The sequence below is a fragment of the Cheilinus undulatus genome, linkage group 19 (genome assembly GCF_018320785.1).
Source record: "Cheilinus undulatus linkage group 19, ASM1832078v1, whole genome shotgun sequence".
Lineage (NCBI taxonomy): Eukaryota > Metazoa > Chordata > Actinopteri > Labriformes > Labridae > Cheilinus > Cheilinus undulatus.
This window is the reverse complement of record NC_054883.1, coordinates 19,189,022-19,209,338: the sequence shown is the minus strand read 5'-3', so window position 1 is coordinate 19,209,338 and position 20,317 is coordinate 19,189,022. Positions and strand designations below refer to the sequence as shown.

At 40.1% G+C, this 20,317-nt stretch overlaps 1 protein-coding gene across 2 annotated transcripts in view; it reads left to right on the top strand.

Moving 5' to 3' along the window:
- Positions 1-3,656: 3,656 nt before the first annotated feature.
- svila (supervillin a) overlaps positions 3,657-20,317 on the top strand; it is a 113,647-nt gene continuing 96,986 nt past the window's right edge. Inside the window, exons 1-2 of one of the 2 annotated variants that reach the window (XM_041814687.1) lie at positions 3,657-3,788; positions 12,547-12,616. The gene's annotated coding sequence lies outside the window, so the exon portion shown is untranslated. The remainder of the gene's footprint in view (positions 3,789-12,546; positions 12,617-20,317) is intronic. The other variant, XM_041814688.1, reaches the window with a different exon arrangement.

The following is a 20,317-nucleotide window of genomic DNA, read 5'->3' as shown; positions in this document are numbered from 1 at the left end:
AAGGGTAACTCACTTTGATTCACTACAGGATGAACATAAAATGACATACATGTTACACAGAATCGTCTGTATTGATGCTGCTAAATACATTTGATCCTGCCATAGCCTGAGGGACAACCAATCAGTCTCTTCCCAACAAATGCACTGAATTTTATTCATCTTTTTTTGTCTTTTTTTAAAATTCTTTTTTTTAATTTCTATTATTTTTTTGGTCTTATTCTTTTATCTAATTAATCAGATTTATTTCATTATACATTGATTATGTTTGGAATTATTTAATATGCAAATGTATATTATGTGTAAATATTTAATGCATTTTTATTTTTTACACTACTTTTTTTGCTTTGTTGACATCTGTTCATGTCAATAAAGCAAACTGACATTGAACAAAAAAATTGAATCGAGGCGATAACATTCAACCTTTTTCATACAATTTGTGATGTAGAAACCAACTGCGTCACATAAGCAGTGCCTTTGGGCTATCCATTTGGGCTAATTAAAAGCCATAAAATGCAGATTTTTATCAGTTTGGAGCAAATGTCAGAAATAACACCAGCATTGATGTGTTTTATCATTGTTCAGTCAGATACTTCAGTGCACTGCTGAAAAAAAAAGTGTTTAAATGTTTACTACCTCTTTAATGTATGACACTATTAAAAACTGTATTTGACGGAATAAGAACTCTGAAGCTGTCTCCTACTGTAGCAGAGCAGTAAAACGCATTTATTTGCATTCATTTGTTTTCCAAATGAAGACAATGGAAAAATTGCATCACATTGTCAGCACTGCTTTAAAATTTTCTGAAATGCACAATGATTTAAAGGTCACATATTCTACAAAATACACTTGTACATGCTTCATGCAAAAAGCTGTGCCCCTGGCCTGTCCACAATATCCCCAAGACTAAGAAAACCCCCGCCCCACCCCCACCTCTCTTTCTCCACCTTTCAGAAAATGTGTGCTGAAACAAGCCATTCTCAGGTTTTGCCCTCATGATGTCATGCAGGGAGTTCATGCATGGTTCGGTTGGCCCTCCTCCCTTGGAAGAAAGTTCTGCCCTCCTCCTGACCCTCCTGCAAGCTGGCAGCTGAGAGGAGGATCAGGAGGAGGGCAGATCCATGAGTCCACATCCATTTCTTGAGAGGGGCGGAGTCAGGGGAGGAGTCAGACAGCTCATAAACATTTAAAGTCACAGACACAAGTCAACTGAGCACGGCTGAAACAGAGGGTTTTTTAGACAGCAGCAAACTTCACAGCCATGTTTTGGGCATCTGAGACCAATATAAACTTGTCTGAAAGTGGTAAAATATGTGACCTTGAATGCTTCAGCATGCAATCAATATGCATGCTTAACTGTCTAAAGCAGTTGTAGGGTCACATGACTGTCTGTAGTTTTCCTTGGTGTACTCTGTGAGTCTGATTTACTTATTTACTGATTTACAGCTTTCACATCAAAGTTAATGGAATTTATGGGATGTGCCACTCCTAACATAACAGTCATCATATTCAGCACACTGAAAGGTATTTGGTAGCAGCTCAGCAGCAACAAAAGCATTATGTATGAGATTCCCCTTCTGTAAACAAAAACTCCTTTATACTTTATTGTTAACACATGATCTAGATACCAAGCTAGGGAGCACATTTGCAACCACAACACTGCATAACTTAGAATATTATCACAGTAGAGAACAGTGACTAAAATTTACAAGCTTTGTTAGCGACCTACACATGCACCCTCTGCTCCCAATTAACTCCTCCTCTGTGTTTTCCATATGGCTGCTGCTGCGGAGTTTCATGTTCACTACAGGCTCATCAGCCATTCTGACTGCGGTTGGGGATCATTTGTTTGCCATTGGCTTGTTTCCCTAGGCAACATGCTTCAAAAACTCATCTCCGTGGAGACTATTCAAAAGAGGTAAAGTGAACAAAGACACGAGGTGACAAGTCGGTCCAACAAAGTCGCATGGTTACCTTTCCACCTCAGCAACTCACATGTGATGGAGACCTAAAGCTCAGAATAATGTTTTCTCTCCTTCAAGCAAGGTACAGGGATCTATTCACTGGTAGCATTTTGCATTTTACGAGCTGCAGTGGCAGAGATAGAAGCAGCTCAAACATGCTGTTGAATCACATATTTATCTGGGTTTGGCTTTAATGGACAGGATGTGTAGACTGTTAACTCTGCCATTAGTGCTGCCTGAGAATTGATTGTCCATTGCACTGCAGCTGACCCCACAAGTCACTGCAGCAACACTTTAAATCTATTTGTAGCATGCCTGCTATCACAGAATAACAAGGACAGGTCAGGGAAAAACAATGAGAGTGGATCTGAAAATAAAGTGAAAACATTCAGAATTAAAAGATGTTTTTCAAAGTACTCAAGGTAAAATATGCAGATTTTTTTTGTCCAGCTTTCTTGCATCAACTTAAATATTTCCAAACCAGAGAAATCCTTTTTACAATATCAATTCCAAAAACACGGAAATTTTTTTCAAATGTAGATAAAAACAGAATGCAGTGATTTGCAAACCCATATTTTATTCACAAAAGAACATAAACAACATACTAGATGTTGAAACTGAGACATTTGACCATTATATGAAAAATACATTAGCTCATTTTGAATTGAATGGCAGCAACACATCTCAAAAAAGTAGGAATAGTGCCATGTTTACCACTGTGTATCATACCCTCTTCTTTTAACAACAGTCTGGGAAGTGAGACCTACTCCTGGAGTTTTGGGAGAGGAATGTTGTCCCATTTCTGCCTGATGAAGGATTCAGACTGCAGTTTGACTCCCAGTCACATACATATATATGTAGCTGTGATCATCAACTGGAGCCCTGAAGGCACACAGTCTCCCCATATCCTTTCTACAAGTATATAACTAAAACAACTCAAATTACCCAACTCTAGTTTCATCACACTTACAGATACTGCAAAAAAAATTTAGATCATCATCTAAAAGTTCATTCTTTTCCGTGATTTACATCAGAAAGTAAAATTTCCATTTATTCTAGATTTGTCTCACACAATGTCAAATATTTCAAGACTTTTTGTTTTAATCTTGAGCTTACAGCTGATGAAAATCACTATGTCAAAATAATAGAATATTGTGGAAAGTAAATATAAGAATAATTTACAAAGGTGTCATAAATGAGCATACATTTATTAGAAGGTCAATATTTCTATATTATAAATCATTTTCTTGGCTAGTGTTTTGAGACAGTGGATATTTTGAGACAGTGCATTTTTATTTTTGCGAGCTAAAGGCTGTAATAATCAAGATTAAAAAAAGCTTGAAATATTTCACTTTGTAGAAGTGAATCTAGTATATATAGAAGTTTAACCCGAATTAAATCACAGGAAAAAAAACGAAAATTTTCATAATATTCTAATTCTTTCATATAAACCGTTACATATTACATTTATGGCTCCTATGTACAAAGAAAACCCCTAAACAACAGTGCAAAAGCAAGTGACATCTTACAGGAATATTTATCCAGTTCAACTTTGACAGGTGGGACTACGGCGAGGGCTACTGTCAGAAAATATAGGCTATTCTCCGGAGAACACTTCCGCTTTGTTGGTGAAAGCCTGGTAAAAGCTTTTATTTTGAAGGTCTCGCCCCGCCTCTCGCGATGTCTTGTCGTGAACTTGACGGAAATGTAAAAGTTTGCAGCGGGCGGTTCTGCGTGGATGTCAGTGTGGTTGTCCGCGGGATGTTAGCTTGTGTTTGAAGGTTTCACAGCCAACACGGAGCAGAAGTTTCCTGCTGGGCAGCGTCGGTGAGTTAATTTGGCTCTTATTTTAGCGTGAATCTGCACGTCAGTGTTGTTTTATTATGCTTTGAAAGAGCGGACTTTTTGGGGAGATTTTTGTGCAACGGCAGAAAACGAGGAGTGAAGTTTTATTAACGCGATAACTTGGAAGAAATCATGTGAATGATTTAGCTTACATTGCAGCGGCTTTCACTGACGTTCCCTCTGATTTAAAGTCTTACAGTGCTCAGAAATGTTTACGCCTTTTTGCCAAGATAGGTGTTTCAGTCCTCTTCAGGGGAGCCAATCCCACCGACAGGTGGAGACTATTTATTTTAAGAGACATCACCTCCAACAGAAAAGTAAAAGGTGCAGTGATGACTCCGCGTTTAGACTTGTGAAACAAGAGAACTAGGACCAAGACCACAATAGACTAAATGATTGTCTGTGAACACAGGCCACGGCGCCACATCTATTATGTTACAGTGTACATGACATCCAATACTGCGGTAAAGAGGAGAGGACATCAGGGCGGCTGGCGGAGCGCTTGGAGAAAGGAGGGAGGAAAACAGCGCCAGACTGCGTTCAAAATCCTCTAAATGAAATCTGCCATGCTCTTCTGAAATATTAATCAGTAAAGACATTATAGAGAAAGGCCTAAATGACTCCGTAGAATAATACCATTGATCCGGCGTGTATCCTATGCAGCTTGTTGCGTTTTTAAGTGCAATATCGCCTTTTATAGCCAGCATTCAAGTATTCCCAGAAATATTCTTAAACGACTTCATGGCTGGGCTGCTGCAAACATAAAGCCATAAAACGAAACAATAAAGTGCTGCTTTGCGGCATTTCTGAGGCCGAATTTACTGTAGGATAGTCAGGATTAGTGTAAGGAGTTTTGTCTTCTCCATCTTGTATATACAGGTGACAGTTAACCAAAATAAGTTAAAACGGTTGTTTTCCAGAGGGTATCTGGTGCAGCCCAAGGAAGGCAAACACCCTACTAAGATTTATGAGTGTCCCATGGTTGTGCTTGTTTGCATCTTTAAGTAAAAGTGCAGAATTAGGTAGAAAACTAATCTTTGCACATGTTTTCAGAGAGGACTTGTCTTTTGTATCTGATGTGGATATTACATTTTTGCTTAAATGTTGAGAAGCCCTAAATGTGCCCTTTTAAAGTTGTAGCCTATGTACACAGAGGCACATTAATTGTGCATTTCCCAATTGTTTCATTTATTTGGCAACTTGTGTGGTGCATTATCTGCCAATATAAATAACCTCTGGAATAATTGGTACTACCTCTTTAGTGTTTTAGAGCCACACTAGGAAGTGCAGAAGGAAGCTAATTAGCAGTCATTGCCTCTGCCAGACCTTTAACTTTAGAGGTCAGTGAACCCAGAAGGATTGAGACAGCACTTGGGTTCCTGTTTTTGATCATTCTCATGATCCTAAAGGCTAGAGAGGGGATTGGCAGAGTCACTTATATTTCAGTCCTTTTGGTCCCCTTTCTACTTATTTGCATGTCAGATCTATACCTCCAAACACAGTTTGTTAAACCAACTACTAGTGCATCTCAAATAATGAGAATAGCATGAAAAAGTAATTTTTCCAGCTGTGTAGGAAAGTGAAACTTCCATATATTCCAGATTCATCTTTACTTAGGGAAATATTTCAAGACTGTTTTGTTTAAATCATAATGTTCATGGCTTACAGATAAGTTGAGTCTGGTGTCTCTCATGCTTCTCTTGATATTTCCCCAGAGATTCTCTATGAGGTTCAGGTCAGACCAGTTGGCTGGCCAATCAAGCACAGTAACACCATGGTCAGCAAACCAGTTTCTGGTAGTTTTGGCTTCACTGTGGGCAGGTGCCAAGTCCTGCTGGAGAAGAAAATCAGTGTCTCCATAAAGTTTCTCAGATGGAAGCATGAAGGGCTCTAAAATCTCCTGGTAGACGACTGACGGCGTCGACTCTGGACTTGATAAAGCACAGTGGACCACTGACTGTGGAAACTGTAAACACTGGACTTTAAGCACCTTGAAGTTCAGGAGTGGCTTGACACAACTGGAACACGACACTTATAGTCCATTTTTCTGGACCTGTCTTTATGTAGTGGTTCTTGATCCACTGACTCCGGCCTCAGTCTGCTCCTTGTGAAGCTCTCCTAAGTTGTTGAATCTCCTTTGTTTGACAATCCTCTGAAGGCTGAGCTCACCCATGTTGCTTGAGCACTGTTCTCCTGTCGACGTTTTCCATGAAGCTTTGATACAGCCTCTGAGAACAGCCTGCCCTTTCAGCAGTGACCTTCTGTGGCTTACCCTCTTTGTGGAGGGTGTCAGTGATTGTCTTCTGGACGTTAGTTTTCCCCATGTTGTGTGTACTGAACCAGAGTGAGAGAAAACCTTTGCAAATTTGAGTTTTGCACAATATTCTAGTATCTTGAGATAGTTGATTTAATGTTTTTGTGAGCTTTAAACCGTAATCATCAAGGATATATGAAACTTGACCTTTTTGTGTTTGTTGACAAATGAATGACATGAGGAAATTAAAAACTAATTGCATATTAAATCACATTCACACTATTGGAAAGATTATTTGTGTTCAGCGGTAGTGGCAGCAACACGGGTGTTCATACATGTCCAGTGAAACAGTGGTTTTCAACAGGTGGTTCAGGACCTAAACCTGGGTTATGGAGCTGTCTCCAGTGGGCGGTCATTGTGTGCTTGTAAAGAAAAAAATAAAGGGAGAGCAAAACATCTATGATGTGCAGAAACCTGAAGCAGTGGACGTCCATACTTTTCTTTCTATTTAGTTTTCTGATAATAGTGAGTACATTTATTTTATTTTATCAGGATAACAAAGCTGGCTTTCCAAAAATACTGAATTCATTATCTTAACTAAATTTCCATGCTTTATTTTAAAATGCAAGTAAAAATAAAATAGTCTTTTATCTTGTGCCAGGCCTTGCTCTCTTTGCACCCATCAAGGTTAAACTAAGCAGCACGGCTTCATTTTTCAATAGTTTCAAAGTTTTAGGTGTCTTCTTAATGTAATCTTTTTGTCTGCCTTCCCATTGCTGTAATAAAAACACACATTTCCTTTCTCATGCTGAAGGTCGGCTAATCAGCCTGGCCTTTATGCCTGCATAACCTGAGCCAACTAAACAAGGAACAGCATTTTCAAACATTCCTCTTGGAGAGAAAACACTCCTCGTTGTCTTTCACGGCAGGATCCGGTGATGTGCTGGTGGTCCTTATTTGTGGTTTACTGACACAGTTAAAAAAAGAGGAATTTTCTCAGTGGGTTTAACAAAAATGTCTCCAACCTGTCTTCTGTCTATGCGAATGTCTGCAGTGATTAGCTCTGAAGAGATGGAGTTAAGCTGCAGATTAACATTGTTTCTACTTCAGCAAACTGCTAGCTTGTCTGGAAATAAGACGCCTTTTCTTCACGTAGGAGGATTATTTTTATTCGTGTATGATGACGGTTTAAATGATCCACTTCCAGAATCAATAAGGGTTTTTGCAAGGTTGTCAGGCCAAATTGTTATAAGGACTTAAAGGTTAAATTATGAAATACTTAATTGTCTGAAACATCACATTGGGTCAGAATGCAAGTACTCAGGGATGCACAGTGTTGGATTTTTGCAGTTGTCCGATGTGCCAATATTTACAGATTCATTTTAGCCGATGCTGATATTGATAACGATATTTGAATATTTTTTACGTAACTAAAGATTCAGTCTTTTGAACACAATATAAGGTACCCAGTGCCTTCCAAACAGTGAAGCATGATGGTTGCAGCATCATGCTGTGGGTGTACTTCTCAGGAGCAGGGACTGGAAGAATGGTGAGGGTTGCACAAATGTACAGTACTCTAGTTTGATACTCAAAGATTGATTCCCCTAACCTGGCACGCCAGATGGATGTGTTTCACACATCCATCTGGAAAACCACACACAGACAGCGTTTGAGAAAGGGCAGGGCCTTTGAAAAAAACTTTGAGGGTGATTGGATGAACGTTCTGTCTGTCACATTTTTATAGGCCAATCAGAGCAACAAAACACGTGACCTAGACGCTAACGAGCTGTGCCCTTACCAAAGGCGTAAACTCCATAGGGAACTACATAACATGACCCATGGTGACCATAGACAGGTCAGTACATGACTTTTGTTGTTTTTGAATCAAAAACAACTCTCTGCTGTTCTTTTTTTTTCTTTTAACAAAGAAGTGTCGTCAAGTTCTGATAAAGCTGGCGCTTTAGCAGCATCCACGCTTATCTCTTATGCCATAATTGCACCAGCCTCTTGTCGCTGCTTGCTTACGTCATGACTTCGCCGCACCCAAAAGTACTGCCCCTCGACGCTGATTGGTTCTGTCACTTTCTAACCAAGCCCAAATGGTTCAGACGGGAGCTTTGCAAGATGGATTCGCCAGTGAGGAACATGGAAACGGGCAGATCCATCTGCTTTGCAAGGTTATGATTCCTAGGGGTGTTACGATTCATCTATCTGGATCGATATATCGATTGTTTGAGCAATGATTCAGTCAAATCGATTGAAAGTGTGAACATCAATATTAATCGCCTTTTTTACCTTACGCTTTTATTTTGAAAGTTCCCCCATGTGCTTGGTTATGACAGTTTCTGCCTATCCATTAGTCACAACACCACTAGGCGCGGATACCAAGTAATGGCTAGCAGCCAAGAGAGTACCAATATTGTGTTTTTTCCTTTATGTGAAAAGTAATATTGTGGTAAATGGGTTCACGATATCGTCTGATATCGATCGCAGGCCTCTAAATGCACCAACAATGCACAATTGTCTAATCGTTTGTAACCTAGTAGCTCCCGCCCTCAAATCTGTTCTGTCTACTGTGTCATTTTATGTGCGTGCATGCTTGCGGTGGGATTTTTGTTACAAGTGTTCCCAGGGTCTCCACCTTCAGTATTTCAGTGAGAAACTGCCAGCAGAAGTTAGTTACATAAGCCTGTTGGGTGTTACATCATTGTTTTGGGGGCCCCAGTTCAGAGAGCTGGGGTTTGGGCTTCAGATGGATCCGATGGGTCTGCTGCCTCCCACAGACCCCCTTGGAGGAGGAGATAGGGGTTGAGGGTGGGGGTGCAGGGAGAAGAGGCTATTGGAAGCAGATGCTTGGTGAGTCTCTCCTGCTCAGAGTCCAGGCTTCACCTGTAACGTCGGCTTTGCGTGTTGTGTGGATTTTGTCTATCAGCTGATCTATGTTGAACGAGTGGTTTGGGTGGGCTTGGCTGCCATGACATCGAGGGAAAAACACGCAAAACTGGAGTGATTTATTGGTCTATAATCCTCTAAACAACCCCACCTCTTTTGTTCACCGCCAGAAAGTCAATCTCAATAAAACACATAAATATTCATAAAAACCTCTGCGGTAAAACTATGCTGTAGTTAAATGTGGTATCGTTGGAAACGGAAGAGAAAAATCCCCTGAATTATGATTTTTTTTAAAACCTTTTTTTGCTCTTGAATTCTTCTGTGATCTTTAGAAAGAGTGGCACCATGACAATATAAAGCTCGACAGCCTGGAACAGGATACTTTTAGTGGCTGTTTGACCTTCTCCAGATGCATGTTGTGTTCCAGATCACTAGTTTGAGAAATGAGGCTCTTCCATTAGACTCTAGTGCTTGTCTTTTCACAATAAGATCCCACAAAGTGCTATTTTAAACGTTTCTTTGAGGCTGAGTGGTCTAGGGTGTTTACTGTAAAAATCAACAGTCCGGGATTAGATATGAAACAGGATCATTGTTACAAGTCTTCTTTATTTCTCAGTGTTTTTGATTTCTCTTGTTTAAGGGTCATTATAAGTCAGTAAATAATAAAAAGACAACCCCTGCTGCTAGTAAGAAGGAGCAAGTGTGGGTTCAGTCTTTTAAGCAGTGGAAATATGATTTTGTAAATCAGTCAGATTTCTACAAAGTAATGTCAGTTGAATTAAAATTCGTACTGTCTTGAAGGTTCAGTCACTGGTTAGTCAATATTCCTGGTTACCATTAACCATTAAGGCAAAGGAACACTCCAAGCAACTCAGAGAAAATGTTATTGAAAAGTATAAGTCAAGGGATGGATACAAAACAATTTCAAAGCACTGAACACCCCTCGGGATTCAGTTAAATCCATCATCAAGAAATGGAAGGAATATGGCACATGTGTAAATCTGCCTTGATCAGGCCGTCCTCACAAACTGAGTCAGCCTGCAAGAAGGAGACTAGTGAGAGAGGAGACCAACATAAATCAAGACAAGTTCCAAGCTTCAGCAGCTGAGATGGGAGAGACTCTGCATACTCATAAGGCTTTGGCTGGGTTCTTCAACAGTCAGAGCTTGATGGGGTAGTGGAAAATAGAAAACCACTGTTGAGGAAAACTCAGATTAAATCTGGACTAGGGTTCACCAAAATGCATGTGGGAGACTCCATCAAGTGGAAGAAAGTTCTTTGGTCTGATGAGACCAAAATGGTGCACATCATCACAAAAAGACCGTCCCCACTGTTAAGCCTGGCCGTGGCAGCGTCATGCTGTGGGGTTGCTTCTTTTTGCAGCCGGCCCTGGAAGGCTTGTAAAAATAGAGGGTACAATGAATGTGGCAAATATAAGAAAATCTTGGAGGACAATTTTATTCACAAGAACTATGACTTGGAGAAGGTTTATTTTCTAGCAATACAATGACCTGAAGCATACAGAAAACGCCACACAGAAATGGTTTACAGACAACAAGGTGAATGTTCTGATGTGGCTGAGTCAAAGCCTAGACCTCAATCCAAGAGAGAATTTGTGGCTTGACTTGAAAAGGCTGTTCACACTTCATCCCTGTTTAACCTGGCAGAGCTTGAGCAGTTTTGCAAAAATGAATGGAGTAAAGTTGCAGTGTCCAGATGTGCAAGCCTGACTGGGACCTACCCACACAGACTCAGTGCTGTGATTGCAGCCTAAAGTGATTTCTACTAAATATGACAAGAGGGGTGTGACTATTCATGCTGTCACTTACTTTGCATTACATATTTTCATTTAATTTAAATTACATTGAAGAAAACTGTTTTCACTAGGGCTGGGCAAGTAATTGCAAATTAGATTAAAATGCAATATGGCCCACTGCAATTTTCAAATCACAGAAGTCTCAATATTTCTTTTACTTGAAATGTGTCAAAATACCAGTTTAAAAAAATCAATTCTTTGCAGCGGCAAATTTTATGCACACTATGCAAACTTTCAAGTGTCAGTTTTTTTATAATGGTTTACAAAAATCCTCCTTTTTGTGTTTTCTGGATGTTTTTCTTAATCAAAACGAGTGACATAAAAATGATAATGCCCTTAAACAAAGCAAATTACATTTACACTATACGAGCAAAAACAGTAAACTCATTCTAAATAAAACTTATGAAGCCTAGCATTACTTCAGGAAAGTCATAGCCAGGTGTGATAAGCTGGTAGCCAGCCTCACCTCCCCCACCCCAGCCGCCTCCTTTATAGCTTAAAGCTTGTTGCACTCCATATTCAGATTCATGCTATTGTGGATTAATTGCTTCGGAAATAATTTCATTGTTTTCAGTACACATGGTCTTATTTGTGGAATTATTTATTGCTTGAATTTGTCGAAAAATATATAAGACTGACCCAAGAATAATCGCATATTAAATCACAATTGCAATATTTGGGGAAAAAATTGCAGTTAGATTATTTTTGCAAATTGTTCAGCCCTAGTTTTTACATTCAAATGAATATTCTTTTTTGTTAATTTCTTAGGGGGTTAATATTTTTTATAGGCACAGTATCAGCTGTTAATACTTACAGAAATATTCGTATCTGTCCATAACCAAAAATGACCTTTTTACCCTGATGCTGATATTTTGTCGCTATTATTGTGCGTCCCTATAAAATACACAAATACACCAGCACAGTTTGATATGTTGCCGATGTATTAGACAGTGTTATCATTGATTAAGTTGAACTGATCTGTGAACATGAATGAACCCGAGTTACCTCTGCTCTTTTGGTTTCAAAATACAACCAAATATCTGAAGTTTTCTTTACATTAACTTTGGTACCTTCCTGTAGTCGGCATTAGTTTTATAGCCATTAGCATAACAGAGCTTGCATGACTTGGCACTGGAAACTGTTGAAATAAATATAATTTTAAAAAAATCACAGTTATGCAAAATCCACGCAGCAATAAAATCCTTCGATAGCTTCAACAGAAAAAACTACAAGAAAAGTGAAAGCGGCTGTTTAAAAGGCTTTATTGCACTCTCAGAAACTGACTGTATTTCTGAGATGCATTGAAGTCATTAGTTTGTTACCGTGGAGCTGCAGGGCCTCTGGGTTCACAGACCTTACATTCACTCTTGTGGGCATAGGCTCATATAGGTCACACTCACAATACTGCAGTGTTGTCCACTAATTGAGGCCTGTGATTGGTTAATAGGTTATGTAAAGGTTTGGTTTGCTCATTTGTACTCACAGTTTTTACCAAAACTGTACATAGCTTCTGCCGGTCATTTGATATTCGCTGATTTGTTGATGAATGGGGACGGCGATACGCAGCTTGTTGCCCAGTATGATGTCCCAGTCTCTATGCTGGGCTTGTTTGATATAGATGTAAGAAAATATTCCTGTTGACTTGCTAATTTTGGTTCTCCCTGCATTGTATTTCCAGTTTCCAAGCTATTGCATCAGAGAGAACCCAGCCAAAGCTTTAATATTAAGCTGAAATCACAAACATGTTGTGGTAACTCAGTAAATCATTTGTGTTTTAGGATCAGTTGGTGTTCTAGGACCAGGAAACTGATAGAAGAAGGTGGAATCCCCTGTCCCGATGGCCATCTTGTAAGTGCAACAGCCTAATCTATTTCTTACTGTCATGCAAACAGAATCTTTTTTGAATGTTTCATGGGACAGAGAAAGACATCACCTGCTGCCAACAGGACATAGCGTTCATTTCTGAGAGGCACGGCGCACTGATCAGAGCAGGAGAAAGGATATGAGCTTTTCCTCTCAGGGGTCAGCATAACGTGTGCTGACCTTTGAAAGGCCTTGCTGCTTTCTGCTTCTGGAGTTACCATTGTCTGTAAAATCATGTGCAGAAACCACAGCTAACCACTTCTTTAGTTAGATTTTAGACTTTGGTTTTATATCAGCTGTTATTTTAACTAGATTTGGACTCCCTTGATTTGATTTTACTTCCAGTTTTTTAGTGTGTGTTTTTATTACTTCTGCAAATGTTTGCTTAAAGTAATAGCTCCATATGAGTTTAAGTCTTGAAGAAGGGGTCATATTATTTTATGATATAATAAAAAACAACGCTTAGACCATAAAGGCTTTTTAAAAATAGATTTATCCCATTAAATTCCACATTTAGGGTTTTGTTAAAGAGCCAGATGTTTCCATTCCAGACATCAATCACTATTTTCGACCTGCCACAAGTAGTTTTTGTACAATTTTATTGTACATTTGCTCGTCCTAAAAGCATGTTTCTACATACATTTCTTTATTTTAGCAACAACTAAAATGCGCAAGGTTTACCTATTCTGGGAAAACAGTGGCTTTACACTCAATAAGAAAACCTGCAGACCAAAACATCCTAAGAAGCTGTAGGAGGGCAGTATCAAATGGAGTCTTTTACTAAAGGACCCAAAAGGATTTACCAGCATACCTTTCTGCCTGTTTCTTAAGGTCTGGTTGTCTACAACAACCAGAGCATCGTATAGGGGTGGTTGATGCCATACCCTAAATGTTTTATTCTTATTGCTGCCTGTTTTCTTTTCTGCAGCCTTAACTTCTACCTCCCTGACTTTACTCTGACCTCAAGAAAACTTCTGTACAGGCTGCTTCTCTCTCACCATGAGGGTGATTTTCACTTTAGCTGTATTCAACCGCCTGACCATTACACCAGCAGAGACTGTGATTACGCTGCATTAAAATGCAAGTACTTTAATATGAGTTGGCCCCCCTTTTGCGGCTGTAACAGCCTCCACTCTTCTTGAAAGGCTTTCCACAAGGTGCTTGATGGGGTAGGCCAGGGCTCTGTCCTACACAGAACTCATCAAACCATGTCTTTAATAGTCCTTCTTTGTGCACTGGGGCACAGTCATGTTGGAATAGAATTGAGCTTTTCACAAACTGTTGCCACAAAGTTGGAAGCAGAGCAAATCAGTAGCAGGAGGGGTAAATCCCCCCAGCAAAAAGCACCCTGCGAACTGCTTTGACGTCTGCCTGCTTGGAGGTTGGGCTGGCTTGCTCTAGCCATTTGAGCATGGCACGGCTTGGCTCGGCCAAACTGGTGATGGAAAAGCAAATCAGCATGGCTTGGTTTGGTTCGGAGCGACCGGAAGTTGTAGTGGAAAAGCCCCATTACTTGTGGGGATTCGGCATCAGAATGTGCAGCTTATGTCAGATAACAATCGTGGTCCATCACAAGTAAGGAACAGAAAATATGAATGAGGTACAGCAACAGAACAGCAGTTTCCAGTAGCAGTTCATGCAGAAGTCAGTCTATGATGTAACGTCTGGTGTTATACAGCAGAAACATGTCTGCTCTGTCAGAGTGGCTACAGCAAGAAAGGGATAGTTTCAGCTATGAAAGTGAAGAATTTCTCTAGCTTAAATTGAGATGTGCAATTTAAGAAATGTGTACAAAAAATTAGTAGTCATTTGTAAATTAATGTTCACAATTCAGTGCAAAAGTTCCACATACTGTACCTTTAAAGAAACAGCACTCAATTTTAACTGTGATCTGAAAGATTCTTTATTGAAAGTGGTGGTATTAACAGAATCAAAGTCTGCATTTTCATCCCTGACTAGAACAGAGGTTGTGACTTGGACCGTCCACTCTGACAACAGATCCCTCTAATATTAAACCCCTGCATCTGATGTACAGGTTAGAAATATTAGACTTCAACAGCTGCTGTGTTGACACAATAGGCAGAGTGTTTCCAAGTACACTCAGACACACACACACAAATACAAAGGCTTGAGTGGCCTAATTGTGTCAGTGAGTGAGCGGCTGAGTGCTTTAGTGGAGACCCTGATGGACTTTGATCCACTCAACAACATGTTTACTTGTACCTCACAGAAACTCTGCTGTTTCATTGTTGATGTCCGTGGTACTCAACGTTATTTAGGCAGTCACATAGAACTCTTTATGCATCAAAGCCAGAATAAATTCAGCTTGCTTGGCCAACAAATAATTTCTTTTGGGGGGGGCTGGAATCGGTGCTTGTAAAATTCTTCATTTTCTTTTTTGAGGGGCCACCAGTAAAGGAATGACCTAATAGTTGTCTTAAATACCTGTACACAGGTTGCAGACTAATTCCTCATTCAAGCGAAATACTTGTCCTACTTGTTTTCACAGTTTTCACAGTGAAATACAGGATTAACCCCATTATTTCAGGTGCACTCATTAATAGTTCAATAGTTTGGATTATCAGTTTTTTCTCTCTTAAACTGAAGTAATGCCTCCTCGACACACTGAACAATTCCACCATGGAATAACCCCCTTTTTCTAGACTTAAACTTTTTAAAAATCTCCTGTATTCTACAAAATAATCTGGCTATAATTGCATTTTTATTTTGCAATATGTGTAATGTTTTCTCCTCTTTGGACTTCTTTAAAGAAAGTTCACACTGTCTGAAATATATCTCATTACTGCACACCGACTCAAACACTTAAAGGAATCATGTTCATTCGATTCTTTGATATCTATAGTTATTTTTTTATGCATGTATGAATGACAGGGTTGGAAATTAACTTTTTTGCCTTCCTGCCACATCATGAGTAACTTCAGGAGTATCATACCAGCATTAAGTGTGAAGTTTACCTATGCTGTCAAAAAGGCACATGCAAATGAGTCCGACATCTGGTAGATTTAACAAATGAATAACCAAAAAATGATTTAGGAAACCGTTTATTGTAACATATAAGAGTACTCCATCATAACTGATGGAGTACAAGATTTGTCTGGGAGTGAATAAGAGGCTATATGCCTATGCTATGTTGATAGTGATTTGCTACCTCATGAGGACTTTGTAGGCCTCTATCAAGTCTCCTCAACAGCAGGGAAAGTTGGCTCAGATGGCAACTGATGTCCTCCTACGATTGAACCTGCCCTTATCCTGCCTTCACGGGCAAAGCTAAATTGGGGCACAGCCTCTTGCTCTCTACGTTCATTGTGGTCCTCATTGCATTCATCTGGTGACTCAGACAATCTGTAGCACAAGCTCGATTGTGTCTGATGCAATGGATTTAGCCCACAAACTTGGCACTCTGTACTATCTATCTGGAAAATATTAGACAATCTTCAGGGAGTTTCAAAACTCTGAGGCCCCTCTGCCCCACACGATGGCTCATGAGGGTGGTAACCATCCAGGCAGTTGTAGATCAATATAAAAAGATTTTGGTCAGTCTTGAGGAAATGGCACCTGGTTCCTCCAACACTTGCAAAACTGCAAGAGGGCTTCTGGAGAGGTTTCAGAAGGGGCACATTTTGCTTAGCCTTGTTATGGCCCTTGAAGTTCTAAAAGAACTTGAATGTCTCAACCGCTCCCTTAAGAGCAAGACAGTGAGTGTCTCAGGGATGCTGGCTGCCGCTGATTGTGTGAAAAACACTATTGAAGTAAAGAGATCTGATGAAACATTTCATCATATATATACCCGAGCCTGTGCTATGATCCAGGAGTTGGACATTGAGGCTATCCAGACTCCTCACATCCGGAGACCCCCAAAGCGCTTCACAGGAAATGCACCTGCATGTAGGCCTACATCTCCTGAGGAGTTCTCCAGAATAGAATTCTTCAGAATGTTGGACGAAGCGCCTTGACCAGAGCAGCTTCTGTACACTATGAACTGGAAAGGGTTTTAATCACTGGAAAGGTGGAGGGTGTTGTCAGTTCTTACCCAGAACTAGACCCACACTCATTGGAGGTATAGCTGGCAATGTTTAAACTACAGTTTCCCTGCAGCACAGTCAGTGAAGTAGTAGATACCCTGAGAGCTATGCTGCCAGAGGTCCGTGGTTTATTCACACAAGTCGAAGTGTTGGTCAGGCTTCCTCTTGTTGTGCCATGCTCTTCAGCAGAAGCGGAAAGAAGTTTTAGTGCCTTTAGAAGGCTTAAGACATGGCTCCGCTCTTCCATGACTCAACAACGTTTGAACAATGTGTCTGCCACGTCCACCAAGAAAATCTTGATCAAGTTGACATTCGGGAGATTTGCCAGTCTTTTGTGTCTGCAAATGACAAAAGAGGTCACACTTTTGGAGCCTTTGTATGAGCTTAGCTAAATACTTTACATCTATTAATGCACATCACATCACCATGAAGGGCTGAAAGTCTTCTTTTGTGTTTCCACTGTGATGCAGATTCAGCAACAAACTGTGAGCTCCTTGTGTTCTTTCACCTAATAAATCTGCCCTACTGTCTATAAGGCACACTTTCTTTACAAACTAATGGAGCTTCTCAACGCTTCCTGTATTGTTCCCTTTTTTCAGACTTCCAATCCTCATCTTTTGCTCTAGTTAAATAGAGAATAAAGTGCCAAAAATGTTTTCAGTGTCAGTCCTCTGTGTATTACACCAGAACATAATAGTAGTCAGTAATTGTAGACCATGCCAGCTCCAAGGAAAAACAATGAAAGAGAGAGAGATAATTTTCAATCTAAAAACATAATAAAATGCACCAGAATGTGGGAAATTGCATCTACTTCTTTCAGAATTTTCTGGGGGAGAACACCCAGACCCCCCACCAAAATATGCCCCCCCACACTCAAAATGCCCTGAAGCCCTTGCTCTTCACTATTATTATCCACACACCTATGGGGCCAGAGGGGTGCCGTTGGAGGGCAGCGCTGTATTCCCTGCTCAGAAAAAATGACTGTCTCAGGTTGCTATAGTTAATAGTTAATATAATTAGTTAATTTGGAACAGTGTTATGATTTTTTGACTGGAACTACTTGTGAAGTTCGAACAGTTTCCATATATCAGAAGTTAATGGACACCGATGGAATTTCCAGAGTCAATCAGAATCGAGTTTTCACCAAGACCATAGTATAAGTGGTATTATTAGAGAGTGGAGGCATTTAGGAACAACGACAACTGAGTGGTCCGTAAAGATTGCCACTCCTCTGCTGATTTTCATAACAAAAATCTGTGCAGCAGGAGCTTACTGAATGGTTGTCCATTGCTGAGAGTCTGCATGCATGCTTCACATGACCAACTCCATTGCCAAGCATCAGATAGAGGGGTGTGAACCACGCTGACACTGGACTGTGGAGCAGTGCAAACATCTTTGGAGTGACAAATCACGCTTCTCTCTTGGGCCGTCTGGGTTTGGCGGATGCCAGGAGAATGTTACCTACTTGACTGCATTGTTCCAGCTGTGAAGTTTGGTGGATGAGGGACAATGGTATGAGGCTGTGGGTTTGGAGAATTCTTAATGCTTCAGCATACCAAGACAGTTTGGACAATGCTGTGCTTCCAACTTAATGGCAACAGTTTGGGTAAGGCCCTTTTCTATTCCAACATGACTGTGCCCCAGTGCACAAAACAAGGACTATAAATGGTTTGATGAGTTTGGTGTGGAGGAAGTTTACTGGCCTGCACAGAGCCATGACCTCAACCCTATCAAACAGTTTATGGTTGAACTGGAGTGGAGATTGTAAGCCAGGCCTCCTCCTCTAACATCAGTGCCTTACTTCATAAAGGCTCTACAGAATTAATGAGCACAAATTCTTGTAGGAAGCCTTTCAAGAAGAGTGGAGACTGTTATTGTTGTAAAAGGGGATCAACTCAGTATTAAAGTACATGTTTTTGAATACAGTGTCATTACAATCCCTTTTGGTGTTATGGTTAGGCGGCCGAATACTTTTGTCCTTGTAGTGTAATGCACTGTATTGATTTTTTTCCAGCACCTCTGTAATTTATAACTCATAGAAGTAAGAATAATAACATCTTGTTATTGTTGTTATTAAAACTCGACTGTGCGTTTAGGCTTAGGTCACATCTGCTGACAGGATTCTTAAAGGTTCCTGCTGTTTGAACGGACTGTGATTTAACCCCGAGCTACCCTGAAATCTTCTCGTCTCTGAACATACGCTGACACACCTCCAACACACACAAACACTCCGTCTTCAAATCCGCCTTCTTTGTTCCCGCTATAGATTAATCACATGTGTGTTGAGTGTCTGCAGTTCCTCCCTTTAAACATATTTCCAACAATCACACATCAATCTTAAATGCTGTGTTTTTTCCTCTGTCTCCAGCCCTGTGTGTAACAGCTGGGCCCTGATGAAGCCTGTTGCTCTCAGTATAACATCAACATGACTCATACTGAAACATGACGCTCTCAGTGACAGCAGGACTGAATCACATAGATGTTAAAGGCTTCACAGTTGTTTTAAATTCACTTTAGTCAGTCATGTCTAATTGACGGTATTAGTCTTGCACGGAGAAGGGAAACCCCTCATACTTTATGGTCCGCATGGGTTTAATCACCCAGTAAAAATATCGGTAACTTGCGGTGTTATCCTGTGTTTAACTCCAAGACGGTGATGCAGCTGAGTGAGTGAGGTCATAATGTCAGATGTTATCAGCTGATCCAGGTGCTGTTATTCCCCCTTCATGTCATGGCTGTTGGCACAGAACAGAGGTGGAGGATGACTTGGAGTGGAGTCATACTGAAGGGCTGACAGATGCATATGAACACACCTACACCTGGTGCTGCTCATCATTGTTCTGGTCTGATGCCATACTGTGTCCAGGAGTTGGCCTTTTATAGGAAAGCATTTGTACAGAATGCCTGGGATGGTAGCGGAGTGTGAGCATGACCCAGCCATGCTTTCTTACACGTGCACAAGAAAAAACTTCATACTTAGTCGTATAGCTGCTGTGTACTTATTGTTTCATCACCTTTACTAATTTATATCAAATGAATCAGATTAACTGAAAGCTGCAGGGATTTCTGTCGAAACCTGATTACACCAAAAAAATAACTTGTTGGCTTTAATTATTATATCTATGGAAACTTTTTACACCTATAATATTTGCTTTCTTCAACAAGAAATAAAACTAATACATATCCCACTTTCTGAAAATGTATACATGAAACCAGGAAACTCAAGTTGATATTAACACAGTTATTGAAAGAAAGAAAGGAAATATATGCAATGTCTTTTTTCCCAACATAGTGCAGCCCTGGTTAGTACTTTCACAACTGATCCTGTCATAGAAGAGCTACTGATTTAATCCATGGGAAACTAGAACTATCATCTGGCCTCCACAAGGCATAGTGCTGTGAAAAAGTATTTGCCCCCTTTCTGATTCCTGATTTTGTTTTGCATTTTTATCACACTTAAATGTTTTGGATCATCAAACCAATTTTAATATCTCACAAAAACACCTAAAGGCTACAAGATGTAAAAAAGTAACATGCCACGATCCAAAGAAATTCAAAAACAATTGAGAAACAAAGTGACTGAAATCTGTCAGTCCGGGAAAGGTTACAAAGCCATTTCCAAGGCTTTGGGACTCAAGAGAAC